Below are 21994 nucleotides of genomic sequence, written 5' to 3'. Positions count from 1 at the left end.
GCCCCCTGTGCTCCACCTAGTCATCCCCTCCTCCCTCCCACCTCCCCTCCAGCCCCTGGCACTCACTGATATTTTTACTGTCTCCATAGTTTTGCCTTTTCCAGAATGTCATATAGTTGAAATTTTACAGCATGTAGTGTCTTTAGATTAGCTTCTTTCAATGAACAATATTCATTTAAGATTCCTTCAAGTCTTTTCTTAGCTTGATAGCTCATTTCTTTTTTATCAACGATTAATATTTCACTGTCTGATCTACCACAGTTTATGTATCCATAAACTACTGAAGGACATCTTGGTTACTTCCAAGTTTTGGCAGTTATGAATAAAGCTGCTGTAAACATCCATGTGTAGGTTTTTCTCATTTTGAAGTTGAGCAACAGAAGTAAGCCTCTCAACATTCTATATCTCCACACTTCTCCATCCAGCTCACTGGCTGGCCAGCTCCAAGGCTCTGATAACTAATTGCTCACACCTGATTGCTCTTGGTCCCCCTCCAGGCTTAACATGGCAGAGGTTAAGGTCATAGTTTTGTCCAGATGGCCGGATGGCAGATCCCAGACCAGGCAGATGAGTGCATGCGTCGTGCTGGGTGTCAAGAGTTGGCTTTTTACAGTCAGACACAAGCAACCTCTCCCTACTTTGTTTAACCTTCTGCGAAATGAGGCCAACAGCACCTAATATGAGGTTACCCCTAAAACTGCACGTTAGCACTAGAGGAGAGGAGTGGATACTGTACCTGTCAAAGGAAGGGGGCTTTTTGCAACAACAACTGAGGCAAGAAAAGTAGTGGGAACTGGACATCAAATCTTGGCAGTCCTGAGGTAGAAGCCGGGAGACAGAAGGTGCAGAAGCAGTGAGGGCGAATTGCATAAGATGGTTGATGATTGCATTAGGATATATTTTGTGTGCCAGGATCTCTGTGGATACAGAAGTAAGGAAGGCAGTCTGTTCTCAAGATCTGGTTTGGCCACAAAAGACAGTGCTCTGTCATTCAGATAGCAACACTGGGTTTGAGTTGGGAGAAAGCCATTGATTATCCTACTGGCAGAAAACTCTTGAGTCAGAGCTGCTTTATTGGAGAAGCAGAGTAAGCAAAGAAATAGGTCCTAATGTTTGCACAGGATCTGCCGTGTTTGCTGAGCCACCCTTCAAGGGAATTACATGCATTATCTGAGTTTAGGAAGGCACCTCTATCGTAAATTGGAGTCACTGAAAGCAAGAAAGGTTAAGTGACTTGCACAAGGACACGTGACTAATAATTTTCAGAATCTTGGTCCAGCTGTTTCCAAATTCTCTTCTTATGCTATGTAGGTGATTGGAATTCAGATCCCCTGCTCCCCTGCCCAAGACCCTCCCCCTACTAAGAAAAGGGTTGTCCCTTAGGTAGAAGGAGCTTGAAATTTTACAATGAGAGAGGATATCTTTTTATCTAAACACTTCACTCATTGCTAAATTTCTGCTGAGAGGAGTGAGCCATTAAGAAGTTTAGCATTCATGGATTCCTTACTGAGAACATACTCATGAGAGAATTTCCTGCCAGGAAATTTTGATTATGTGCATTTAGAACGGAGGGAGGGTTCAGAAAAGGGACAGTATGAGGGACTAACACACAAGAGGGGAGCAGAGATGGAAGACACCGTGGCCTACTTCTCAAATTTTTGTGGGTGCTGTGCTGCCTGGGAGAAGCCCTGCCCCTTTGAGCTTCTCTCTCCATCCAGGGAGCGTGAGGGTAACTGGCTCTTTCACCCCCAGAGGGTCAGCGAGTGGGCAGAGGCCAGAGGGAAGAATGCTGGCAATAGCAGAGATGGGGAGGGGGGCTGTGGGGTGGAGACAAAGGGGGAAGTAACTTTTTAAATAAAAAATGATAAGTGATGAATAGAATGGCTAATCCTGGGGAACCCTGAGAATGCTGGACCGCCAAGCGAGGGCCTTTCTTTTTTTTCACGTTCCTTTTTCTTTTCTTTCTAATTTTCTTTTATTTCATTTCGCTGCAGCACGTATAATCAATTACAGCCTGAATCAGGATAAAGGGAGGGGAAGCACTTTAATTCATAAATCAATTTTATACGGTCATCAGTCAGGTTGTGAATGCAAATACCTCTGTCGGTTTAGGTTATTCAGAATTAATTGACTCCCACCGGGCTGGGCTGCAGATGGAGAGGGGCTTTCTCACAAAGTCTCCTTGGGCCCAGTGTGGGGGCCAACTGCTTCCTCCCTCCCCACTCAGGCCCTCGGCCACCCCCACCCCTTTGCTCCTTTACCCTCTGGGCCCCAAACATGGAGATGATGGGGGTGGGCATCCAGCAAAGAAGCTGGGTGGATAAGAGCCCAGAAAGATTGTTTGAAGAAGGAAGGGGAGACACAGAAAGATGAAAGCCCCCAAACAAACCCTCTTCAGCCCAGGCCCTGCAGAGACACCTTTATGTGATTAGAAATGCTTAGCTTTCAAGGGTCTGCTTTTAAGTTCTCTTGAGCTTCTTAAATAAGAAAGCAAAAAGAAAACAAACAGAAAAGCCAGAGCCCCTGGGCTGAGGCTGAAGGGATGTCATTCAGAAACCACCAGGTTGCAGGGGTTTGTGCAGCTGCCAGATTGGAGCAGCGGGAGAGCAGCCCAGGACAGAGGGGGAGGCTCCAGCAAAGCCCAGGAGAAGTGAGGGCACGGTCTGGCCCAAAGCGCCTTAGGCTGATGGCTGCAGGACGGCCCTGGGCTGTGGCCCTGCACCTGCTCCGCGGGCTGGAGAGAGGATGAATGAACAGGTGTAGGAAGGATAGACGGGGCGGCCTAGCTGGGCAGCACCTGTTTCCTAAGGTAGGGTCTCCCTTCACAAGAATTCATTCTAACTTGGAGAAGACACACACCACCTGTCCACCTGTACATTCAGCGTACCCTGTCCTCTACTTTTCAGCTAAACATACCCCTGAGTGTGGTGCTCCAAATCTGACTTTTCGTGGTTTTTCACCAATGGCCCCCACATTAGAATCACCCAGAGAGTTTTTGGTTTTGTTTTGCTGTTTGTTAATGCTGATGTGCGGGTCCACTCAAAAATTCTGCTTTAATCCGGTCATGAGTACATCTCACGGAGTTGGTGTTTCTTTAAATAAAGCTGCAAGTGAGTACAATGTACAGGTAATGCTGGAGCCACTGATGTATCTGAGAACCCCATCCCCACCCCCACTCCCAGGCCCCAGGCCCTCCCCACAACCTGGCAATGGTTCTCAAAGTGTGATGCACTAGAATTGCATGGGCAGGGGAAGAAATAGTAAGAAACAAAAAAGAACAAAATAAAATTTGATATTACATATATTGCAGATTCCCTGGTCCTGTCTAGACACAGTGAGTCTCTGGAAAATTCTCTTCTTTATACAAATTCCCAGTAAGTGTGGGAACCTCCCACTGGCACAAAGCACCAAGACGTTTGTGCCGTCTATCTATAAAAGCAAATCCTAGCCTGCTGTCGGTTGGCAGGCATCACATTTTGCCTTCACGTAACAGTTTTGTGTTTGTGGATTTTGCCAGAGAGCTCCTGTGAGAGACCAAAACCTGAATCTAGACATGAAAGGAAAACAATTCATTTGATGGGATGATCGTAAAGGTTGCATGTTCCAAAACATGGGTCCTTAATCTTCTAAAAAATCAGCTGCAAAATCCTTACGTATTTTTAACCAGAACACAAGTAATCAGCCCCTGATCTTTAATACAGTTGTTTTATGCAAATAAGCTGTATTTATTTTTTACGAAAGGCTAAGAGGATTTCTTGGAGAAATGTTCCAGTTAGCCATTCTTTTGTATTACCATATGTTATTGGAGGCAATAAAACTGCCTTTCTTTAAAAAATTTCAGTACTTCAGGCTTCATTCCCAAGTCAGACTACTTCCTCTCCCAAAAGTCTGAAGGTCTTAATGGAGATTAAATGTGTGTTTTCTCCTGCTGTACTTAGCAGCAAAGAGAAATTGGGCAAGAGGGTGGCGGTGTTCAGAATGAAAGGGCACCTTGTTTGCAAAGCTCCATGTTTCTAAGGTAGAAGATGTTCATGCGAAAAAAAATCCCTAGCCCATTAAGGCAGCATGGCAGGGTGATTCAGCACACAAGCTTCAGAGACCATACCGCCCAGCTTTGAAACGGCTCCACCACTTACATGTGCCTCAGTTTCTCCCTTTTTAAAGTGGGAATATTAACAGTAGCTACCTCATAGGGTCGCTGTGAGGGTTAAATGAGATAAAGTGTCTCAAAAGCTAAGCAGAAAGCAAGCTCAATATATGGCAGCCCTTGCTTTGACTAAGGGAAAGCGTGGCTGAGAGGTTTGAGAGGTTTCTGAAGAGTGGGTCAGTGTGCCTGTTGATCTGATTTGGTCCCCCAGTAGCGTCAGCATCCCTGGAGACTTGTTAGAAATGAGAAATCCAAGCCCCATTCCAGGACTACTGAACAGAAACTCTGGGGTGGGACTCAGCACCCTGTGTCTTAACAAGCCCTCTAGGTAATTGTGAACCACACTAAAGTTGGAGAACCATGAGGTACCTTAAGGGTTAGAGACTTGGCAAGCAATCAGAAAGAAGGTTCTTAGGGTCAAGCAGTTTGTGGTAGAGAAAAAGGTTGGACTTGGCTCTCTCTATAGGGAACAAAGAGGGCTCACCCTGTTGTGTTTGGGAGTGGAAGGAAAGGCAACTTAGAGGGGCCGCAGTCTGGAGCATCGAAACAAAGAATGAGATCTCACCAGTAAACAGAACGCCTTGTACAACAGCATCCTTTGCAAAGCCCTGCCCCAGGCGCATCTCAGACCTCACAACCTCAGAGCACCTTCCCTCCTCCACAGCCCCAGCCCCTTCCCAGATTCCAAGGCCCAGAGATGCCTCCAACCTCCCTTTCACCCTGGGACTTCAGCAGACTGTACTGTCCACTCTGGTGCCAGATGAGAGCAGAGGGAAGTCTGAGGCTCTCACCCTAGACTTGTGCAGAGGGCAGCTCTGTCAGGAAAGGGGTCCTAGAATAGTGGCCTCAGCCATGCTGCTTTGAGATGCCAGTAGGGTACCTTCTCCCCAGCACTTTCCTTCTCCCACAGCAGGATTCCCAGGAGCCAGAAGGTGGAGAGGAGGGGCGCGAACAAGGGAATTTGAAAGTCATCTGTATAAAGGTAGCTTTTTAAAAGATATCAAAAAAAAAGAAAAAAGAAAAAAAAATAGAGAAATGTCCAGGGGTTTCAGAGAGAAACCACACATTCAGATCTATAGGAGGCTAAAGAAGGAAAAGCAGACACAGGGAGGAGCCACAGAGGGTAACGTGTCCTGTTAAGATGTCTACTTCCGGTCCACAAACAATAATTGAGCACCCACTGGGTCCCAGGGACTCTGCTTGACTCTGAGAGACAGAAATGCATAAGGCACAGTTCCTTCCCTCCAGGAGCCTTTGAAGAAGACGGAATAAAACAGAAAAGCTGTGCACATTCCTCCCAAAACGGCATCTGAAGAAAAGAGAACAAAGCAACTCCCAAAGTTTTTTCTAAACCTTTAACTTAAATTTGAGATTTGGAGTTCAGCAAACAGGCAGAGTGCAAATTATCCACTCCCAACCCCACTCCTATACACATACATACATGTGCACGCACATGTGCGCGCGTGCGCACACACACACACTTTAGCAGCAATCATGTCCTTGTGGAGCTGGCCTGTAAAGGATCAGCCTGGCTGCTGCTGGCCCTGCCACTGGACTTCAGTCTTGATCAGAAAAGCACTAGAAGTTGATTAAAGAAACAAATCCTAGTAGTTTCTGGTGCATAAGCCAACTCCAGTCTCCCCTCCCTTCCATGAGGTAAGGGTAAAGGAATCTGACAAACATAGATTTAATTTCCTGTGAAATGCACAGGGGTTTAGAAACTAAGAGAGGGGCAGGATTTGGACAAATACAGTTTGGGTTTTATCACATAAGACTCATAAAACCCTTTTGTTGTGTTTATCAGGCCCGAGGCCCCCGGGGTTTCACCCATCCTTGACTTGCACGTACATCCTCTGTCAGAACTCAGCTCTTCAGCTCCCCTCCCTTTGGACTGCCTCTCCTTGGGAAAGAAAAGTGAAGGCACCTCTGTTGGTGTGATGGCTAAGACTTAGGTCACATGCTTCCCAGGACATCTGTCCCAGTGGTCACTTTCCCAGCTCACTGTCCTTCTCTCACGCTTTCGCTAAATGTGAGCCAATCTGGGGCAAAAAGGAGCCTCTGAAAGGGGCCCCTTTGTTACTCTTCATACGTCAGCCCCCAGGTGCTCGTGGAATCTGTTTTCTTGCTCCCTGAGGGAAAAAATGAGCTTTCCTTCCCTCTCAGGCCTCTGCTGATATTTCTTTCCCAGGTCAGTTCCAAACAGCCAAATGAATTTTTCAGAAAAACTACAGCTGGAGTGTCAGGGTCCAGGTGACATATTAAAATAATCGAGAGAGGAAAATCTCAGAATCCCTTGGGTGTCATTTCCACAGAGTTTTCTTCTGAGCATCCTTACATGGCCAGGGTTATTCCTTGCTTCTGCTCTGTTGTCCTCCTTGGCCGTTTTCCTCTGCCACTTCTTTTTGCTCTAGATTGCTCACCAAAGCATAAACCATGTGTCTGTGATCATGAACAAAGTTGATACCAAAAGCTTTTTGGTTTTTTTTTTAAGAATGTTCTTTAGACAAAACACAACCCTGGCTGCAGCTGAAGGCTGCTGGGATTTCTCTGCTTTGTTTTAATGCCTGGCCCCTTTCATGAAACCCGGGGGAGTTCCTGGGGGTGGGTTGGAGGGAAAGGAGGGGGAGGGGGAAGAGAGGCGTGAACCTTTACTCCCAGAGTGGGACTTCAGAAGAATTTACAGCCGTCTTTTCTGGAGACTGTTAAGGTTTTATTGCCCTAGAACCAGCAGTTACAATGCTTCGTGGAGCTCTGAGCTGAGCCCGTGCCAAGGATCCGCTAGCTGGCTGCAGCTGGCAAGAGGCCAGCTCTAATGCATGTTCACTTCAGAAGGAGAGAGGAAGCTAGCTTAGGTGGGAGGTGAATCAGAAGAAAGAGAGAAACTGAGAAAGTAAGGCGTTGTAAACTCACAACTTCAGCTCCGCTGTCAAATAGAGCTGACTTTGGGTGACTTTCCACCATTTACAAGTGATTTAACCACTCCAAGGCCAGGGTTTCCAATCTGTAAACCAGAGATCGTAAGAGAACCTACTTCATTGGATTATTGGGAGGTTTAAATAAGATAAATCCTGTAAAGAGTTTAGTACAGTGTCTGGTCACAGTAAGAGCCTAATTATATTATTTTATACTGATATATTATAAATAATGGCATTGCAGGGAAGAGTACCAAGTTCACACTTTCTCTGAAGGTGAGTGTATCCAGGGAGGAGACATGCTTGCTTTCTTAGCTCTCAGCAGTCCCTTCTGTGGCCACTCTCCCACCCAAGCCTGCTGGGTACCTCGGGTGGGTGGGGAAAGACCAGTTAAAAAGAATAAAAGTGAAAGAAAGAAGAAGAGATGGTGAAGGCAAAGGAGATTTACAGGGAGAAATAATTGGAAAAAAGACATGCAAAAAAACTAGGTGAAAGAAAATAAAATGGAAATTGTCAGAGATGGAAAGAAGCTTTGCAGCTGGACATAGACTAAGCAGGAAATGTGGACGAGAGACGGAGGAGTATGGAAAGGGAAAGGGTTGGGTTTGCTGGCCAGTACATCCTTGCAGGGAGGTAATGACTCCTAAAAGCCATGAGCCTGTGGGTATTTCAAAGGAACCTAAGCCGCAGAGCAAACCTTCCGGCAGAACATATAAGCCCTCTGTATACTTTCCATCAATCACGATTCCTTCTTCACAGCCCTCCCCGAGTCACTGATGAATGACTCACCTCTAGCTGCCACAGTCTCACACCTGCAGACTTTACTGGAAGCCTAAAAGAGACTTGGCTTCTGAGGTAATAGTCCACTTTGTGCTGTGGGTGCCTCTGCTGCAAGGGTAGGTTTAAAGCATCCGATACCTGGAGCTTTCTAAGTGCTCCATAAGTGCTTGTTGAATGAGTGAGTGAGTGAATGAATGAGTAATGTTGAGGCAGGTCTACATGCCTGCCAAAGGTTATAGGGTTTCTTCCTGGTGGGGGTGGGGTTCTGGAATTAGATAATAGTGATGGTTGTACAACCTTGTGAAGGTACTAAAATTGCCAAACTGTACACTTTACAATGGTGAATGTTATGGTATGTGAATATTATCTCAATAATATAAATTAAAAAGCATAAACTATAGCCTTAGAGAAAGAGCCCAGACTAGCACTTGTCTTCCAATATACTCTCAACACTGGATCCTCTTCTCATCCCTTTGCTCCTCAGAACATAGGGACAAAATAATTACCTTAAAAAGTCTTTCTCAAGTTTGCCTTGGATTTTCAAGTTCCCATGAAACCAAAGTGAGACCAAGGATGGTTCGATCTTATAGAATTGAGGGGGTTTAATAGGAGGGGCTCAGCCTCCTCTTGAACATTTCTCTAGGACCTTGTAAGCTTTTCATGCTTGAACATCCTGAAAACAAAGATTCATTCTCTTAGCAAACTTCCTCATGTTGTCCCAGCCTCCCAGGCTCAGCCGCTAAGAAATTTAAGGAAATCAATGGCGGTATTACCTAATCTCCGTGTGGGTTAGCCTTCAGTGCGTTAATGAAAGACCTTATCTTCCCTGACAGTCAAGGGCACTCGAGTGAGCAGAAACGATTTTACAGACGGGATGAGGAAGAACAAAGTCAGACTCGCCTGCCCTTTCAGCCTCGCCACACATAGGACCTATATACGCAGAGACGACTTCCTAGCATCGTAAGTTACTGTTCTCTACGGACACTTCAGTTTTGTGAGATTGTGTGGTTAACTTCTTCACAGTGCACTGCTTGCAGGATTTTGTGTGGACCTTATTTCAGTTGCTTGTTTAATACTGGCAAAGGAAACTCCTAAATCTTAAGCGCCATTTAATACATCAATAGCAGACTGCTTAGACAAACAGGATTTCAGGTTTAGGGACTGGAGTCTGTTCTATTCCTATAAATTAAAGAGAGAATGAGTCCATATATGTCTGTGCTCTACTGTAAGGTTTGGGCCAAGTACTGGGTCTCCAAGAAAAATTGAGAAAAGCAGGCTGTCTTCTGTTTCAAGTTCCTTCTCTAGCATCCAATTATGAACAGAAGAAAAATGTAAAAAAAAAAAAAGGTGAAATGCTACTTATTCAAACCTGATCCTGAACTCAACAAACAAACATCAACATCTTCATTCATTCAGGGGTTTTACGTGAACTGAGTGGCCCTAGGAGCTTCTGGAAAGCCCACCCAGTCATTATACGTAATTTGTCATACCTCACTGAGAATCTCGGTTACCAACCCTACAAAGTGAGATTTGATCTTGATCTTGGGTTCCCAGTGTTGTCACTACCAAGGCCCCTGTTCCTTTATTTTTGCAATGATGTCATAAGCCAGCCAGAGCCTCAAAGCCCCATGAGTGCTCAGTGCTAACAGCTGAATTGCCTGGCATCATCATTTGGGGAGTTTGTTGAAAGTATGATTCCTTTGAAACTTAAAAGTTACCGAGGAAAGGTTTTTAAAGCTACTTTTTTGGTCTTTGAGGATCCCCCCACCTTTCAAGAACCCCAGATTGGAGCTTCTGACCAAATAATCTCCCTGGCTTCAGAATTCTCCAAGTCTAGAAATCTGAGGGTGAATGAGTAAGTCACAAGTGACCTGGATTTGCCCCTCCTTTCAGACTATCCTAAAGATTCTCCCTGAAAAGTAGACTTGTCCACTGGCTGGACTGCACACTCAGAACCAGCTGTTACTGTCCTCATAGTTAGGGGAAAACAATGCAAACCCAAGGAAATGGTCGTTATTTGGATTTAAATCCTGTTGGTTTGTTTCCTCCAAATCTCTGGTCTAGAAATTTAAGAGAAACGGCTCTTCCTTAGTCTTTTACAGCAAGACTTTGCGAATATAAGCAATGAGAAAGATTCTTATCCATTGTGCCCCAGGTGGTAAGTCATAAAACTCTTGAGCTCAATGGGACCCTAGAGAATCTTTGCACAGAGGGAACCAGCCATTCAGCTGAAATTTAAGAGAAAGGCAAAGGAAGGGAAAGAAAGACATCCAGGAACCCAGAGATGCTATACCTTTTTTCCCCAGTGCCTGTCCTCTCTCTTTTTTCCCCAGTGCCTGTCTCTCCTCTCTCCTCTCTCCTCTCTCCTCTCTCCTCTCTCCTCCTACCTTCCTACCTACCTACCTACCTACCTACCTACCTACCTACCTACGTAGGAATCGAACCTACTACCTTCTGCTTCCAGGGGATACGTTCCAAGAACCCCCTGTGGGTACCTGAAACCACAGATAGTACTGAACCCTATATATACTGTTTTTTGTGTACATGCATACCTGTAAGATAAAGTTTAATTTACAAACTAGGCACAGTAAGAGATTAACAACAATAACTAATAATAAAACAGAACAATTACAACCATATACAGCAATAAGAGTTATGTGACCATGGTCTCGCTTGCTCTCTCTCAAAATATCTTACTGTAGTGTACTCAGCCTTCTTTTGATGATGGGAGATTTCAAAATGTCTCTGTGATGAGATGAAGTGAGGTGAATGACGTAGGCATTGTGACATAGTGTTAAGCTGCTGTCGACCTTCTGACGGTAGGTCAGGAGGACCCTCTGCTGTGGGGGAGCCTGGGTGATCACACCGTGATGACGCTGATGTCGGATGTCAGGAGCAGACAATGTTGATGGTCAGGAATCCCAGTAGGACGGCACAGATTTCATCATGCTTCCCAGAACAGCATGCAATTTAAAATATTAATTGTCTATTTCTGAAATTTCCCATTTGATATTTTCGGACCACGTTGATCATGGATAACTGAAACTGTGGAAAGTGAAACCACAGATAAGGGGGACTCATGCACTTTTCATTGTGTCTCGCTGGTCCTCACTCTTCCTTCCAGAGCACCTCAGGCGTTGTTGTTCCCTTTCCTTAACACTTCTTCAAGAAAATACTTCATGTTTTCAGGTTGAACATGTTATTAATTCAAGAATGTATGAGCTTCTTCCTAGGAAGTTAACCCATTTCCCAGCAGCCCCCAGTAGCATCTTTGTTTGTATATTATTTGTGTATTAGGTTGATTTTGTGTTGCTCCTCCAGAGACATTGGAAAATCATCCAAAGAACTTCAGGAAATTAAGCATTCCTGAAATACTGGTTTTTATTCAATATCATTGTCATCATCATCTTTATCGCCATGCTTTTAAATCTTTCTGTAAACAAATAATCAAATGAACTTCTGGTGCCAGAAAGCAGGAGATTGCTTGCTGTTTCCACATGTATTGATAGTGTATTGGAGCCTGAATGTGAAGCAAACTCAAGTTTACTGGTATTTTAAGGAGGTAAATGCCACTCAGGACACTGAACCTTTTTCTTCCACTCCTGTCCTGGGTAGCATCTTCAAATCCAAAGATGGTGGGAGAGTAGAAACAACTTGAGAATCCTTCATGCTGTGGACCGTGTCTGGGTTATTTCAGTAATTCTCACCACAAGCACATGAAGCTGATGTTACACCTCCTCACTTTTTATCCACAGCTGCTGAGAGTTAATCGCTTTGTCATCCCGGGTTTGTGCAAAGCTCTCACGTTTGTTTGTTACTCCGTCTATCCGCACAGCTGCTCCCATTTCACCAACACACCCCATATGCAACATGCTTAATGTGTCTCTCAGGGTGCTCTTGCCATATGTATTACCCTGTATGTATTTTTATTTACATAAATGGATTCCAAAACCTTTTTTTCACAGTTTAATCTCTGATATCAGGATGCACCTTGCAATCAATGGTATGTCAGTTTTCTTGGCAGAATTTTTACTTTCTTAGTCAAAGCATAAAATAGTGGTGTATAATACAGTAAATGGTATTTAGATTCAATGAGATTTATATATCACATGCTACTTCTTACTTTTTCCGGTTGGAGTACCAGTACCAGACCATGAATGTTGCCTTGTCCTCGTCTCTTGTGTTGCTTCTAACTGCTGCCCCATCCTCCAGGATGGGCCTCTTTTGTACATTGTCTATCCACTCCAAGAGGCTGCCGGGCTGGCTCCAACTCCCTGACACCACAGACAGTACTAGAGTAAGCATCCTTGTGTGTATCCCCTATGGCGTATTGTAAGCATTTCACTGGATAGTATGTCTAGCAGTAAAATTGCTGGGTCATTAGGTTTGTAAATATTTACTTGGCTAAGTAGAACCAAAATGCTTTCCAGAATAGCTCCACCATCCATGTTTCATCAGCAGTATCTGAGCGTCCTCTGAGCCCACATTTCTGCCAACAGTTGGCATTATCCAGCTTCCTCATTTTATATTTGAGAAAAGGAAGCTTGGCATGAATGGATTCTCTTCCCTTTTATCAGGAAGAAGCAGTTGTAGCTAGTGGTACCAGAGCCTAGACTATGCCAAGATGCTTCTGTGGCCACATCAAGGAACCATGCGGTTTCTTAATCAGCATTTCTTCAGTCATTTCAGAATGTCCTTTACCCTCTCTGGGCATCAGTGTTCTCATCTCTTAATTAAAGAAATAGTACTTGATGAGGGCTCTTTTCCAAATCTAAAATTCTCCAACTATGAATACTCTTCTGTCCATCATTAGCAATTACCTCTGATGGCATCCAAGCGAGTGTCTCTAGGGCTTCAAGATGTTCGAAATGATAAACTGTTCTTTGTACCTTTTTATCTAAGTGACAAAAGCACCTAAGAAATAAACAAGCACCCACACACAATGCTACCCTCTTTCATTTGAACCTCCTCTCCCAATCTCCCTGCACCCTTGACTGAGACAACGCCCAAAAATAAAAGACAAGGTACACAGTGTACTTTTGCAAAGTCCAAGAGTATGTTAGGTTAGGCTTTGTTCCAGTCTGAAAAGTATCATTTCCCCTCTTACGGTGAGGAATGGATCACATTATTTCTAAGGCAAAGTCCAAATACAGAAATGACATCACCCAGACAGGGAGAAGCCAAAGGTCTTTCTTCAGCCGCTTCGTGAATAAGAATGGAGAACTGATATGAAGTTGGGGGTCATTCAGAGCGCTTTTATGGCTAAATGCTCACTCCCACTTATTTTTCTCTATACTGGATGAAGTTCTGCAGACTCTCCTGGCTTCCAGCCATTGCCTAAAAGGACCATTTAGTGCACATCTGTGTAGACCAACCTCACCAGGATTCACCTCTGACAGCTCCCTAAGAAAGACCAGCCCTTCTTGGGCCTCACAGATGATCGTTGGGCAGTCAGTTTCCACCAGCCATCTCCACCCCTTCCCATGTCACACTCCTATCAAGTTTCCAAGTCTCTAAGACCCAGAGAGGCTGCATCTTTGGCTGAATTTCAGCACCATCTTGTCAGGAAAAATGAGATGATGAACACCACTCGCCACCAAGGGAAACTCCAGGGTGAGAGGTATCAAGTCTGAGGCTCCCATCCTCTGAGCTGGTATCTCCTCTGTCTCTCCCTTTCTCTGGGCCCACTGAGTTCCATTTTGAATGCCCAGTACACCTCTGTCTACCCCAGGGTTGTAAAAGGCAGGGTAGGAATGGTTCCTGAGGGCAACTCAACTAGGTGCTCATGTATGTGCTGTCTCGTGTCATTCAAACATCTCCTTATCCTAAACAAAGGACACTCGGCTGTTGTTCTTCTCTGGTCCCAAGGGGCCCCTTTGTCAGCAGCAGGAGTCAATCTTCTCCCTTTGATCGCCAAGTTGGGAGATTTATTTTACTTTCCTGTGGCTCAAGATCTGCTTATTGGGAAGAGCTGCTTAGCCAGCTTGCCGCAGCTCTGCTGGGACCTGGATGGGAAATTCAGTATCAACCCACATGGAATATTGTTTTGGCTTAGCTGCAGGATTATGGTTCTGAGTTCCAACACGCTAGTCTTTGCTTACTCTACAGGGTCATTGCTAGGACACACGGGGCCCTGCACCACTTGGACTGGTGGGGGAGTACTGCTTCTTTTAAACTTTAAGTAAGAGCATGTGATAGCAGAGAAAGCACTGACCAGGGGAATCCAGACTGTATTCAACACACTAACTGACATAAGTGAACATTATAACCAGCCTCATCAGTTCATGCCAGGTTTTTGACCAGAGGAGTTTTGAGGGGAAAAAAAAGTCTTGTGATTTCTTTAGAGCTCTTTTGTGGAAACTGCAGGTAAAAGATTGTGGACCTAATTAATGGAAAAAGCATTCTAAGCTTTGGGCTCTGGAAAGATGGAGATTTAAATCCCTTGAGGCTGATTCTGGAGAAGTTACTTAACTGCTCTGAGGTTCAGTTTCCTGTATGTATGTAAAAATGAAGATTATCATAACTATCTTGTAGGATTGTCTGGAAGCTTAAATGAGACATGGAATGTGCAGAACCCGGCTGGCATAGGATAAGTAAAACAAAAACAAGAAAAAGATAACTATTGATTTTAGGACATGTGGAGGGATGCAGGGATGAACTAGAACAATGACAGGTTGGAAGGAAAAAGAAACTTGGATTTGAGGAGGGCAGTGAACCATATGGAAAACCTTCATTTAAGAGGGGGAAGGAACAAGGGTAAGAAGTCTGGAGAATGGAAACTTGACAGTGGGCGAGGTGGGTTCTGGGAAGGCTGGAGCATCTAGTGTAAGTGTCTTGAGCTGTATACAGCCAGAACCTGGCACATTGGAGCTAAGGGATGGTCATAAGGTTCAGTTGGAAAAGTTGAGACCCAGTGTGGGGACTTGATCTATAAAGAACTAGTCAACATGTCTCTCAGCCTCAAGCAAGTTTTTCCACTAGGAACGCCTGACTCTTACTCATCTGGATGCATGTCTACCCCATGATTTCATTGCACTTGGAGCCAGGTGGCTAGATTCATATTGCACAAAAGCCCCCAAACAGAGATAAGGAGTAAATTATAACAGCTGTCATGTAGCGCATGCTCACCCAAAATGCCAGAATCTGGGCTAAGGCATTTTACATCCATCACCTCCCAAAATTCTCACAACAGCATGAGGAATGTATGACTTTCCACATAGATTTTCCACTATGGATGAGGGAACTGAGGTTCAGAGAGGTTAAATGATTGCCCAAGGTCACAGAGCTAGTAAGTGGCAGAGCTGGAATTCACCTCCAAGTCTGATTGAACGGCAAGAACCACTACAGTGTGCTTACCTACTGCTGGTTAGCAAGAAACGTCATAGATTCTATATGAGAAACCCCTAGGCTCTCAGACATTGGAAATAGAAGGCCACGGTGGTGGGGCTTTTGTGGGAAGGACCTTGGCCGCCTTCACCACAGCCCTTCCTCTCAGGTCCTGGCTCCAGGCTAACACACACGAGCTACAGCAGGCACAGGGAGCCCACAATCCTTTAAGAAACCCACAATCCATTTAAGGACCCGCAAAAATGGTTTAATCTGTCATAAAATCAGAGGAGAATATAATGAGTGTAATTTATTACATGCAAAGAAGTTATAAGGGATAATTTTTAATACTTTTATATGGAGGAAGGGGCACACGAGGTCAAAAGTACCTTGGGCCCATGAGTACCATCATGCACCCTGCCTGCTTTCTTAAATATTCTAGAAAGTGTTTGGTGTTTAATTGTAGTCCTGGCATAGCATCACCTCCTCTTTCATTCATTTGGGGAGTTATATCATTCTAGACATCCTTAAGTAGGAAACATGCCTTTTCTTGGCTTGTTCTTTTCGGCTAACATAAAAGTGGTACAAATTTATCCAAATAATCAGATATAGAAATGTGAACAGATAGGTAAAGCTTAATATTCACAAGCTATACCTAAGAATTGTGTACCTCAGCTTGTCCATGGACATAAATTCACAAGCACCACAGGGCAGCTGTAAACATAAGATCACCAACACACACACACACACACACACACACACACACACACACACACACACACACACTCTTCTCCAACAATAAAACAAATAGACAAGGAGCCAAGAAGATCAAATTACTATCCCATGAACAAGTTATAAAGAGAAAAATCCCAGATTTGGAGTCCCGTCTGCGGTAGGTAAATAAAGGAGCAAGAGTGGGTGGGAAAAAGGATCAGACTGTAAATCGAGCCAATGCATTTATTTTTTTTTTTTAAGGTCCAAGACCAAAGCACTTATTAATGATGGCCCTCAGTGTTTCCCCAGTAAGGCATCCCCCTCTTGTTAAGGGATTCCAGACCTCAACAAGCCTGCAATCACATCAGATTTGAGGATTGAGTTGGGGTCAAGACGAGGGGAGGAGAGGAGGAGGGTAAAAGCTTTGTGAGGGGTTCCATGCTTAAAAACAAGTTCAGAATCAGCTGAAAAGCCAGAGAAGAAGCTATCTCATTAACTGGACCCCTTTCACCTCTTTCCTTTCCCATTCCACCCACAGTTCTCCCTCCATAGAATGTACCCAGGCAAAACAGTTGAAAGGGATTATCTGCCCTGTTCTTCAAAGCCAAGTTATTTTTGGTTAATTAGGGGTGAAAATGGGAGTCAACCTCTGGGCAGAGATACCCTCAAGTCTGGCCTGTTTGAAATCAACAAATCCCAAACAAATAAGAAAATGTGTACCCATAGGGGGCTTCTAGCCTCAATATGATTCCTGTAATATTCATTTATCTAGAATGTTGGGAGATTTAGATGTTGGGTTCACGAATTCATTCCACAAAGATATAATGCCACCTATTGAAATAATTAATAATAATAATAATAATAATAATAATAATAATAATAATAATAATAATAATAATAAGTGATAGCTGGGCCTGGCACTGTGCTGAGTGCTTTATCTGCAGGGATCTCAATCCTTGCAGCTCCAGGAATTAGACACTTTTATCACAAGAAGAAACTTTACAGACAAAAAAACTGAAGCTTGGAGACGTTGAATAATTTACCAAAGTTCTCCCAGCCAGTAAATAATAGTTCAGGTGCACTGATCCACTATAACTCAGATCTCTCGCTATGTGGTTTACATTGTGTTTTTTTCCTCATTGCTCCTCAGCATTTAGGGTTCTTTCCCAATCTTAACTACTAAAAATACTATGGCAATGTACTCTTTGTACATAAAGCTTTTCTCTTATTCTTGATGATTTTTTTAGAATAAATTCGCAAGAGTCAGGTATCTGGATCAAATGGTTTAAGTATTTGTTGGCTCACGTATGGCCAAATTACATTTTAAAAGGTTTTGCTCATTTACACCTGAAACATCATCATACTTTTAAAATTTGAGAATATCTGTTCTTCTCAAATCCTTTCCAGCACTTTCTGTTTGCTTATGAGATTTGACTGCTCTCTGGCCACCGTTCCTCATTCAATGGCAAAGGCTCTCAGAAATTCCATTTCAGTGACCAGCAGCATCCCAAGGTTGTGAATCTGCTGGATTTTAATAGGCTCCATGAAGCCCCGTTACCTCTTGCCCCATCTCCCACCTGTTGGCCAGTACCTGTAATTCTACCACCAGGGCCTCATCCTTTTGGCTTAGGGTTTAGAGCTTTTCTAAAATGCCTCCTGGAAGGTGTTACTTTTAAATGGCTATCAATTATTTATATTCTGTCGTGAAGGTAAAGAACCAGATGATTTTGAGAAGGAAAGGAGGCCAGGGGACAGTGATTGAAGTTCTAGGCGGTGGAGGGGTTCGAGGGGAGGCCCGAGGAAGGAGGGCTGGGGAGGGAATGAGCACCAAGAAGGAAGAAGGTGCAAGTTTTTCCCCTCCCCCCCAGCCAGAGGTACGGTCTGTTTTTCCTCTCCAGCGCTGGGCGTACGAAGGTGGTTTTCATTTATTCCTTCCTTCAGGCCACAAAAATTGTTTTTGAGTACTCACTATGACGTAAACAGTATTCCGGGTGCCACGGAAATATCCGTGAACCAATGTCCTTCTCCTAAGGAGGCTTACATTTTAGTGACAGGAGACAGTCAAGCAAATAAACACATAATATGTCAGGAGTAATAAATATTGTAAAGTGTTGTCTTTAAAGAGGAAAACTGTCAGAATACAAAGTCTCTGACAAAGACACTGCGGGTAGTTAATCTGCAGACTCCAGGTTTGGGCATGTATGTGAGACTCGGGATGTGGCAGGAAAATAAAAATCACAGACAGATCACTAGCAAACATGGCAGCTTTCTGACCCTTCTTAGACAGTGCTCTCGACCCTCTTCACTTCTCCCAGTGAAGATCCATGATTTTAGTCACTGGGTCCCTCACTTGGCTGTGAGAATGTGAAAGATGTACGTGGCTAGGCTGTTCTTGTTCTGGGTCTACATCTGGTGTGTTGATCTATAGCCAGAGCAGCAGAGCTCTTGCAGGCAGCCCTCTGAGAAGCACCTGCAATGGGAAGGGTAGAAAACCTTGCGAGTCCAGGCTCTCACTAAGCCGCTACTGCAGGACCCGGGCCAGGCCCAGCTGCTCTGCCCTGGGCCTCAGTCAAGCCCAGTTAAGTAACATGAGGAGTTTGGACTCTAGAAAGAAGGCCTTCGTGGCCCCTTCCAACCCTCATCCTCTTCTTCTACCTCTGCTTGCATTTCTGCCTTGAGCCTTCCAAGTAAACAGCAGGATTAATCCATCAGCTCGGCCGGCCTGGGAGCGGAAGGGAGGCAGGCGGAGGAAGTTTCAATGGTATTGCACTCCAGTGAGCACTGAAGAGGCTCCATTCATGGACCAACAAAACCTGGGAGAAGCCTCTGACTTAATCAGCCCAGGAGGCTCCAGCAGTAGGAATGATGGAAATCACAGCCTTATTTGGCGATCCCGGCACAGCTTCTGTGTTCTCCCTGAGACCTGCGCCCGCCAGCTCCCCCAGTGCATGTGCGCGTGTGCACGCACATGCATATGTGCGCGCACACACATACACACGCATGCTGACACACTGTGGGATTGCAGGTTTCCAGAAGGAAAATGGAGGACAAAGAGGCAAAGACAAAGCATCTGAGGAATTAGGTGATAGCTGTTATGAGAGCTTCACTTAAACACTACCTTTTAGACCAGGCTCTAAGAACACTTTAAAGTTTGATGTTTTAAAATTAAGATCCTTTTTACACTATAACCGAAGAGCACTTTGATGAGGCTCAAAATGAAACTCTTGCGTGGTTTTTTGCATGAAACCTTTAAGGGTTCTGGAGTTATGTACATATCTTAACATATGGCTGTTGCAATAGTTTCCAATACCTCAGGCCTTTCCATAGAACTTCGAAGTAGGCATTTATTAAAATATTCTGACATCCTCCTAGTGAAGTCAGTTGGGATTATGCATAGTCCCATTTTACAAGTGAGAAAACTGAGGCTGTGTTTTTTTATGGCTGCTTATTGGGACTACAGCATGCTGCTGCAATCACCGGGGCCAGCATCATCCACAAGCGTGATCCTTGATCCTGAATGGATGGCGCTGAGAATGGGCCGACTGCCATCACCCTTCACAGGTGGGTGCCGGCAGGAGGATGGGCAATTAGGAGGCCACATAACAACCAGTAACTTTCCTGGGAACAGGGGCATGATGCTACCACCCCCTCCATGCTAATCTAAATGCCACAGTTCGTCTTTGTCAGATGCTGAAAGTATCTGGGAGATTATATCATTAGAATGACTCACGAAATTAAATAATTACTTGTTTTTGTTTTGTTTTATATGTATATGTCTTTCTTCATGTGACCTGCTGCTGCCCTATACTATCATAAATCGCAACTTTCTGAAGACAAGTTTCAGTCTGCATACTTGTGTGAATAGCACTGTATGTGTTAGTAGCATTTCAACCAGTGGGCATTGTCTTTAAAACGGAGCTGAGGCAACCTGTTGTGGGATCTTCAACTCAGATACTTGCTAAAAAGCTTTAGGGCAAACATTTTTGGCTGGAAAGTCTAGTATAAAATGAATATAATTCTGCAAATAAAAAAGTATAGCTTACTGTGTTCAGTTATTTCTCCTCAAGGAATGGGAAGAAATGTGAGGTTAAAAATTATTATTCATTATTGTTGAATTGTCGTGACTAGTAGGTGACAGACATGGTTTCTTCTTTTAAAATATGATACCTGTGGCCACAACTGATTGTAGGAAAGACCTGGAGAAGATGTTTCTCTTGGGTTCAGCTCTTTTCCTTTTCTGTGCTCCTCTCCCTACTACTAATTTATAATTACCTATGATTTAGGTGGCCCTTGTCATTCCACAGGATGTTCTTGACCTTTGCCTTACCCTTTGATATTTCTCCTGAGTAACATCTCTTACTCTGGACCAAACCCATTCTCTCCCTTTCATCAGTACTTTCCAGTCTGGGTATGACTTCCTGGTAATTGGAACATTTCAGGTGTATTCCCCAGGACAGAAAACTTTGGGGGCCAAAGAGCCTTCTTGCAGCACTCCTCTCCAGCTCCCCATGGAGGGTCTGTTCATGGGTTGAGTCTGGCCCCTTCAGACCTCTCTTCTGCACCATCACAGCGGGAACCTTAGCCAGCCTTGTGAGCAAAGCAAAGGAAGCTGTTGCAGTTGAAAAACTATTTTGAAGCTTTCCACGGAGAGAGACCTTCTGGTAGCCCTGGTGCTTTCTAAGAGTTCTCCTCCCACTCTCAGTGGTGTGAGTGTAAACTATCCAGAAACCCCAGGCCTCTTCATTATCACAGGTCTTGCCTTCCCACTCAAGTCTCCTGCCAGGTGAAACATAACCTCTATAGACATGCCAGCCCCCTATAATTGATCCCCCTACACCCATATACAAAGTTACTTACTGCTTTGGTGGCATCTATTATTAGAAGCGATTGGAGGTGATTTGCACAGCCAGCACATGGTGGGCACAGTATATATGTTGGCAAAGTTGAACAGAATGCCAATAAAAGGACATATCCTTCAGCCATAAAACTCCAGTAGAAGTTGGCTTGCTTCTGGGACAGTGATCCTCAAAGGGTGGTATAAGGCCCACAGCAGGGAAGAAGGTTCTGCCTTGTGAATCTTGAAAGGGTCAAAGTATGTCTTCTTTGGGGAGGGGTGGATCTTCATGCAGTAGATGATGGGGTAAGTGAGCCATGGGGCTTTTTGCCGTAGTCAAAAGAATTTGAGAGCATTGGATAAAAGTGTAGTCTTGCCAGGAAGCAAAGGGATGCCCATTGTCTATGTAGAGTGTCTTCTGTCGCACCTGGAAATGGACAGCTTAGCCTGTGGCACGCAGGGATGCAGAGAAGGTCCACTGATGGCCTTGGCCTCAGAGACTCATCACTGAGGTTCTGAATCCTGACTCTCCTGACATCACTAGAATAGCAGTCCCCACCCCCAAGAGCTGAAACTCCAAACCTGTGTACATCCAGCTATCACACATGCACACGTGCGCGCGTGCACGCACACACACGCACACACACCAGTTTGTTAATTAACCGTGATGAATACAACTAATAAGAGTACTGATTGTTCACTTTGGCCTTATCAGCGCATTCCTTCAGAATGAAGGATGTGAGTTGAGTTTCAGAAGTGTCTCTCCTTGAAGAAGCTTTAGGCACTTTCACAGGGTCAGGGGCCCGGAAAACCTCTGTCCACAATAGTGCCTCTGCAAACCTTTTCCTTTATTCCTACAGTTGATCACTTTTCCCCTCCCCACCCTACTCCCCAGAGAGATACATTCTGTTCAGAGAGATTGTTAAAACAATATGCATTTAATTGGTGGAGCCCTGAGGACTGTCCTACTACCTGCTTCCCTGAATTTTCTCCTGGGTCACCTTGATTGATACCTCAGGTATGCCCAAGCTTTGGCTTACACATTTAGGGGTGGTTTCCTGGTTTACTTCCACAGGTGGCTAATCACATCCACTGTGTACAGATTTTAGTAGTTTAGCTCTTACAGTGAATTTAGAACACATCTTATTGTGGTCTCTAGACCCTACAATGTTTTCTAACCCTGTGATTTGTTGGTGGGAGCAAACTCTCCCAAAATCCCAGCTCCTGAGTCACAGAGCTAGACACTGGTATATTCCATCTACCATCCCTCCTCTGAAGTAG

Source organism: Camelus dromedarius, chromosome 2 (assembly GCF_036321535.1).
Source record: "Camelus dromedarius isolate mCamDro1 chromosome 2, mCamDro1.pat, whole genome shotgun sequence".
Taxonomy (NCBI): domain Eukaryota; kingdom Metazoa; phylum Chordata; class Mammalia; order Artiodactyla; family Camelidae; genus Camelus; species Camelus dromedarius.
This window is presented reverse-complemented; position numbering follows the sequence as displayed.